Here is an 8,179-nt window from a genome sequence, read left to right as displayed (position 1 = left end):
TAATGTATTTTATCAAGTATTTATAAAAAAAGATTAAGATCTAATATAAATAAGGCTTGCAAGGGGGAAATTGTTCAAATAATAAGTATATACATAAACACATAAACCAATATTAGATAAGTTAAAATTCAGGATATTTATGCCATTATATAATCACTAGGAATGTAAAAATGATGACAAGAAAAAAGTGAGTAAAAAAAGAAACAAATAAATAATTGAATGAATGAATGAATAACTAAAAAGTACAAAGATGTAAAGTGACTGAAATTGTAAAAGAGAGCTTATAACCTTGAAAAAGTGTAAAGGTACTTCGATATGGTATTCTACTACTTACTGAGGCATAACTTATGAACTGTCAATCCCACTTCTACATGGGAAAAGTTAAAAACAGAACCCACTCACCTGACTCTCTTACTTGGGTATAGTGCAACAGTTACCATTTTCCTTCTCCCCAAATTTTATTGCTGCTTCCAAGAACACTACCCCTGTAACCTCATAATGCCATTGTAGACTTGTTGCATCTGAACCCTTCTGCTGCTCAAGTTTTTTTTTCATTGATCTTTTTCTCCCTACCCTCATATATTCCACAATTTTTAATGTGTTTATTTTCAGTTGTAGTTGAACACAATATCTTTATTTTATTTATTTATTTTTATGTGGTGCTGATGATCAAACACAGGGCCTCTTATGTGCTAGGTCAAAAATGTAGAGCTGAGCCAAAAACACAGCCCCTCCACCAATACTTTAAAAAATAATAATAATGTCACCTACATACTTAGCATCCACAAGTCTTTTATTCTGCTCCATTTATTTTCTGCTTTGTGCATGAATAATTTTGAGATTTTTTTCCATTCAGACATCAATAGTCCAGAGGGCTCAGAATTGGGGGTAAATTTTACAGAATATTAGAGGTCAATTACACAACATTAAAACTTTATATAGTGAAATGCACCTAAATCTGAGGATAAAAAGAAAATCTACAGACTTCACTAGTTAAGATAAAACATCTAAAATTCATGAAAATGAATAATTTTGAAAAGACAATTTCATAAAAAGGAGAGTAAATGGCAGAAAATACTAAGCAAAAGCAAAATTTTCACAACACAAAAAATGTACATCTGTGTAGAGTGACATGTGTGGGTGCTTCCAAAAGACAAATTAAATTGAAAGAGATATGATTAATTTGAGATGTAGCAATAAAATATTAATTGTATATAAAAGTAATATATATGTACCTGTACAAAATATGCCTCATTTAATAATAGGTATACATTGCAAAAAAAGAACTTTAAAATTTTAACTTTTTTTAAAATTTATTTTATTTATTTTTATATGTCATAGAGAATACTGACATCTAGAATTTTGTATTGCCAAATGTTCAGGCTACATATTATATTTACTTCAAGCACATCACTGAACAAGATGAATTTTACCACACATTGTTGTACAATATGAACTTATAGAAATAATTAGATACCTTATAATAAAATGAATAAATAGATGTGTGTAAGTAACACAGAACCTTTATTAAGAAAAAGAAAATGAAACAAAACAAAACAAACAACAAGAAACTTGGAATTTAGAGAAAGTTTGCAGTGCATTGCAGAAATAGAAATATGACATTCTTTCCAAAAAAATCATTGGGACAAGAAATTATTTGGGGGAAAAACTATATTATATGCTTTATTAATACCAGAAGAAACTCATTTTCAGAAGTATAATACACTTCAATATAAAAATAAAATATATCTGTGGATGGTATTACACAAATAATCTCAATGACTTGGGAGGTAGAAGCTGAAGAACCAAAAGTTCAAAGAAAGCCTCGTCAACACAGGAAGGCCATGACCACCATGAGGAAGTTTCTGTCTCAAAATAAAATATTGAATGGCCTGGGTATGTGGCTGTGGCTTAAGGGTATACCACCCCTAGATTCAATAACCCATATATATCTGCAAAAGTTACTATAACAAGGAATTTATGCTAGGTGTGGTGGCACATGCCTGCAATCCCAAAACTCTGAAGACTGAAGCAGGAGGATTGTGAGTTCAATGTCAGCCACAACAAAAATAGTCACTAAATAGCCCAGTGAGACTGTCACTATATAAAATTTTAAATAATCCTAGGAATATGATTCATTTGTCAGTTGCCCCTGCATTCAATCCCCAGCATGAATAAAAGGGATTTATATTGAAATTGTCATAGTACTTGCCTCTAATGCCATCTATTTGGAAGACTAAGGCAGAAAGGTTAAAATTTCAAGGTTAGCTTGGCCACTTGCCAACAACCTGTCGCTATATAAATAGATTTTTAATTTTTTGAGTTCTTTGTATACTCTGGATATTAGGGCTCTATCTGAAGTGTGAGGAGTAAAAATTTGTTCCCATGATGTAGGCTCCCTATTTACCTCTCTTATTGTTTCTCTTGCTGAGAGAGAAAAAAATTAAACAATAAGAAAACAAATAACCCAATCAACAAATGGGCCAAGGACCTGAACAGACACTTCTCAGAGGAGGATATACAATCAATCAACAAGTACATGAAAAAATGCTCACCATCTCTAGCAGTCAGATAAATGAAAATCAAAACCACCCTAAGATACCATCTCACTCCAGTATGATTGACAGCCATTATGAAGACAAACAAAAACAAGTGCTGGCAAGGATGTGGGGAAAAGGGTACTCTTCTACATTGCTGGTTGGACTGCAAATTGGTGCAGCCAATTGGAAAGCAGTATGGAGATTCCTGGGAAAGCTGGGAATGGAACCACCATTTAACCCAGCTATTGCCCTTATCAGACTATTTCCTGAAGACCTTAAAAGAGCTTACTACAAAAATACTGCCACATCCATGTTCATAGCAACACAATTCACAATAGCTAGACTTTGGAACCAACCTAGATGCCCTTCAATAGACGAATGGACGAAAAAAAATATGTGGCATTTATAAACAATGGAGTATTACGCAGCAGTAAAAAAAGACAAAATCATGGAATTTGCAGGGAAATGGATGGCATTAGAGCAGATTATGCTATGTGAAGCAAGCCAAACTCTAAAAAACAAATGCCAAATGTCTTCTTTAATATAATGAGAGCAACTAAGAACAGAGCAGGGAGGAAGAGCAGGAGGATAAGATTAACATTAAACAGAGACAATGAGGTGGAAGGGAAAGGGAGAGAAAAGGGAAATTGCATGGAAATAGAAGGAGACCCTCATGTTTATACAAAATTACATATAAGAGGTTGTGTGGAGAATGGAAAAAAAATAAGGAGAGAAATGAATTACAGTAGATGGGGTAGAGAGAGAAGATGGAATGGGAGGGGAGGAGGGATAGTAGAGGATAGGAAAGGTAGCAGAATACAACAGTTACTAAGATGGCATTATGTAAAAATGTGGATGTGTAACCGATGTGATTCTGCAATCTGTATTTGGGGTAAAAGTGGGAGTTCATAACCCACTTGAATCTAATGTATGAAATATGATATGTCAAGAGCTTTGTAATGTTTTGAACAACCAATAAAAAAAGAAAAAAAAACATAAAAATAAATAGATTTTTAAAAAATGCCTGGGGATGTTGATGAGTGTAATGGCAACTTTGGTTTAAATCTTAAGAACCACAAAACAGAGCAGTTATTTATTTTCAGAAAGTTACGTAAATATGTTAAAAATTATAAATTGGGCAACATTAAGAAATAAACTTTTTTTGTTCAGTGGTACAAAGATGGGCTGGAGTTCTGGATCAGTGGCAGATCACTCACCTGGCACATATGAGACCCTCGGCTCCATCCTCAGCACCACATAAAAATAAATAGCATAAGGGTATTTTTTCCAGCCACAACTAAGAGTCTCTACAAAAGAGTTCAATGTAGATAAATTTTTAATTTCAATGTTGCCCTGTTTTAATTGGCCAATGGCTGGGATGAAATCAGCACTCCAGGTACTTTACACCCACTTTCTAGTTTCTCACAAACATGTATCCAGTAGAGTAGTTTGTAAAAAAAAAAAAAAAAAAAAAAAAAAAAAAAAAAAAAAAAAAACATGTAAACAAGGCCTCTTTGCCTGGAGCTGGTGCTTCACACATCTGTTTACATTTCTAAGATAAGATAAGTTACCAATTTGGCTCCCTAGTAATAGCAGGCAGGAGAAGCAAAGAAAGGGAAGAAGAATCTCTCCCCTTCTCAGGTGCAATCCTTAAAGGGTTAACTTGCTGAGAAAAGTGAAAGAAAAAAAAAACTGCTTTTATGTGAACTTCTGCAGACTGTGAGCTTCTGAGCACTCCACTTATATGCTGGGTATAGAACTTTGAAGCTACCCAAACTTGGAGTTAAGGTGTTTGATTGAGTATACGAAAAGCTATGCCCTCTGAACCTGGCTGTAGCCAAAGAAAACTGTTTCCTGTTATCTCCCATGACTTGCATCTTTGTCCCCACAACATAATTTTATTCAGTTTAATTGACAGAACAAAACATTGCATAAGTATTATATACAGGTGATATCTGTGTAACACATTATATAGAGAGAGGCTTTTAAGGAAAATATGTGCAATTTATCACAAAACAAAAATTTACAGAGGACATAAAATGTTCCACTGTATACACCATGTGTGTAAATAAAACTCATAATTACAAAGAAAACCATTTATCTCAGTTTAATGTATACTATTTTCCCATTAAAATTTTAGTATGCATTAATTGTTCTTTTGAAATTTATGTAGAAATAAATATGTAAAATAGCCAAAAACCTTCTATTTTTAAGACCAAATAAAGTTGCTATTGTTTTGTGACATTAATGTATACTATGAAACTGTATTGCAATAATACAAACAAATGAATCATAAATTATCCAAATCTGAATCCACAAATATGTCGGTTTTTTGCATTGTTAAGAGCAATAGGAAGACCTAAATAAAAACTATCAATATGAAAAATAATATTAGACATGAATAGTAAAATTATCCAATATGAAGTTGGAATTTGGGACAAGTAGCACAATTTATAAGTAGAGTGTGTGTGTGCAGAAATTGCAAGGTACTTAGTTCCAAACTTAGAAACACAATTTATAAAAGGCATATGTTAATGGGGGATGATGTTAAAAATAAGGCAGAATATTAAAATTCTAGAGTTTTCCTCCATCTAAAAATATAATTAATAAAAAGCTACTCATGTTCTGAGTGTCTCTTTCACAAAGTTATAAATGAATAGAGAGACTGAAATACATTCAGCAATTTAGAAAATATTTACCTTAAATCAGAATGAAAATCTGGGGTACACTGAGTATTAGCCCAGTCTTGAGCAATTTAACCGCATATGAGAACAAATCCCCAATGGCCACTATCACCCACAGTAAACAGAAGTGTGGAAATAGTGATACAGAAGTGTCTAAGCCACAGAATGTATGGTGATTTCTAGGGGCAATGAAAGCCTCTACAGTGTTTTATCAACTGGGATCAAGGCCAAATATCAAAGTTGTTATTTATCTCAAGAAAACATTTGCCAACATATTTTCCCAATTGCTGTTGCTTTCAGATGATATTCTCCCTAGATTTTATTGTGGATATAATAGGAGAAAATACAATAAACCCCCTGGTATCCTGAGTAAAATTCTAGCAGTTCATGAGCCCAGCCCCAACCCTGCTAACTCCAGTAATAAAGCCTGAACTACCAATTGCTCCTAGGAGGAGTTTGCTTGTATACTAAATTTCTAAACTTAAACATCTTTTGTTAAAGTTACTATGTTTTGAACTTCTAAGCTCTGGAAGCAAAAGAGACTGAGAATGTGCAAGTCTACATAGACTGAAAACCAATAAATTACATTGTATTTCTCTCACTTTTATGGACTATGATAACAAATATGAGAAATCAGAAACCACAAATCTGTTTATTCAAATAAATCTTTACAGAACACTCCTACACTGGCTACTTCACATAAACTTGCCTCAGGAATTAAATGTATGAATTCAATCAATTTTCTGTGCCCTATGCAATGCTCCTAAAATGTCTTTAGGTAAAATCTGAGAGCCAAGGGAGGTGGCAGAGGACTGTAATCCCAGAGGTTTATAATTGTGACTTGAAAGACACTCTTGGCTTCTTAGCAAGCCTCTAAGTAACTTAGTTAGACATTGTCTTAATATAAAACATAAAAAGGACTGGGGATGTGGCTTTGTGGTTTGCACTCCTGGGTTTATCTCCCAGTGCAAAACCAACTAAGGTGAACAGTTTCTGAAAGATTACAATTATGCCAGTGTACATATACATGTAAAAATATTAGTGAAAATTAATATAGTTTTTGAAAACAGTGTTCAAAAGCTCAAGATAAAAATGACATATAATCCACTAATAATAATTTTGGGTAGAAAAGCAAGGCTGCATATGCCTATACTCCAGTGGCTCAGGAGTACAGCAAGAGAGAATCTCAAGCTTAAGAACAGTCTCAGCAATTTGGCAAGGTTGTAACCAAATGAGATGCTGTCTCAAAAAAAGGGAAACAGGTTAGTGTATAGCACAGTGACAAAATGCCCATGGGTTAATCTATAGTGACCAAACTAATAATAATAATAATAATAATAATAATAATAATAATAATAATAATAATAATAAATAATAATAATAATAATAGTAATAATATTAAAAAATCTGGCTAAAAAATGCCATATAATCCAGTAATAATATTTCTGGGTATACATCTAAATGAATTGGAAAACTTTTCTCAAAGAAATAACAGCAATTCCATTTTTATTGTAGCTTTATTCACAGTATCTAATCAAAAATAAATAAAATGCCAGCCAGGCATGGTGGGAAATACCTCTAATCCCAGGGGCTTGGGAGTTTGAGGCAGAGGATGGAGAGTTCAAAGCAGCCTCAGCAATGGTAAGGCACTAAGCAACTCTTTCCAAAGAAAATGTAAAATAGGGCTGGAGATGAGGTTAAGTGGTGGAGTGCCTCTGAGTTTAATTTCTAGTATGCACCCCCCAAAAAAATATCTTTTTAGATGAAAGGAACATCAAAAGATTCATTCCAGCTTCATAGCACTGAACTACTCCCCTTAGATGCTACACTTATAGTTCAAACTGATCTCTAGAAGACAAGACTCAGATAATGATATTTTCTAAATAGGCTAAGAGACATTGATATCTGTGGACACCTTATGTCAGACTGTTCTAAAACTAAGGACTTGGCAAATATGGGAGGTTTGAATGAGAACACAACACAGAGTTAAGTTCTTTAAAGGGGAATCTTAACTCACACACTGTGATATCTGAAACCACAGTTGGAGATAAAATTAGATTCTTTGCTTTACTGATTTCTGGGTTATTAATTCAATCCAAACAGATATGGAAAAAGTATTAAAGCTACTGGTTAATGTCTATGTAAAACAGGTTATTAAAAATGTATCAGGTTAGGACTGGGGTTTTAGCTCAGTAACAGAGTGCTTGCCTAGCATGTTGAGTCACTGGGTTCAATCCTCAGATCCACATATCAATAAGTAAAATCAAAGTCCATTGATAACTATTTTTTTTTAAATGTACCAGGTTTCTCACATGGCTTTTGATGTTCAGATTCACTATGTAATCTAGCCCTTGTGATTAAACTTCCTTATAGTTTAAATCAAGTCCAGTCCCATCTTTATTTTCCTCCACACTAGGACAAAGATGTTTGCTGGAAATGTTTGGAATGCTTCTACAGGTCATTTTAATAAAGTGGTCTTACATATATGGAGTAAAAAACAGCAATTAAGGTCCCATTACATTTTTTAAAAGTCTTTAATTGGGACTGTGAGGATGGCCTTAGCCCTGAGCTTAAACAACTCCATTTTGAAATCTCCAGTTTGAAACATGCAGTCACACCAGGCACACCCAAAGAGTCCTCCAGTATGGCCTAAAAAAAAAGTTACTTCCCCTTAACCTGATAAAGAGAGTGAAATATCTGGCAGGCTATATTTGCCTGATAACAGAGAAAGACAAGAAAATCAGAGTGGAGACCACAAGACCACAAGTTTCTGACCCCAGGGTAAATAATGTCATGGAGAAATCCCATGATAGATAATAAGAATTGAAAGAGAGGTTAAAGGCCCCCAAATTTAGTATAAATAATGGAGCTAATGAGCAGGGATTTAGCCAGCAGAAACTAGGATGCACTCAAGCTGAGAGCCTGATGAGGACCTGACATACCATCACTTGTCAT

General features: G+C 33.8%; 1 long non-coding RNA gene across 1 annotated transcript in view; it reads right to left on the bottom strand.

Moving 5' to 3' along the window:
• Window positions 1–7,816: 7,816 nt before the first annotated feature.
• The window catches only part of LOC144371918 (uncharacterized), a 57,116-nt gene continuing 56,753 nt past the window's right edge, over window positions 7,817–8,179 (bottom strand). Inside the window, exon 3 of the long non-coding RNA XR_013431983.1 lies at window positions 7,817–7,873. This is a non-coding gene — a long non-coding RNA (uncharacterized LOC144371918). The remainder of the gene's footprint in view (window positions 7,874–8,179) is intronic.

Source organism: Ictidomys tridecemlineatus, chromosome Y (assembly GCF_052094955.1).
Source record: "Ictidomys tridecemlineatus isolate mIctTri1 chromosome Y, mIctTri1.hap1, whole genome shotgun sequence".
Taxonomy (NCBI): domain Eukaryota; kingdom Metazoa; phylum Chordata; class Mammalia; order Rodentia; family Sciuridae; genus Ictidomys; species Ictidomys tridecemlineatus.
Note: the sequence above shows the minus strand (reverse complement) of the source record. Positions and strands in the feature narration are given on the sequence as shown.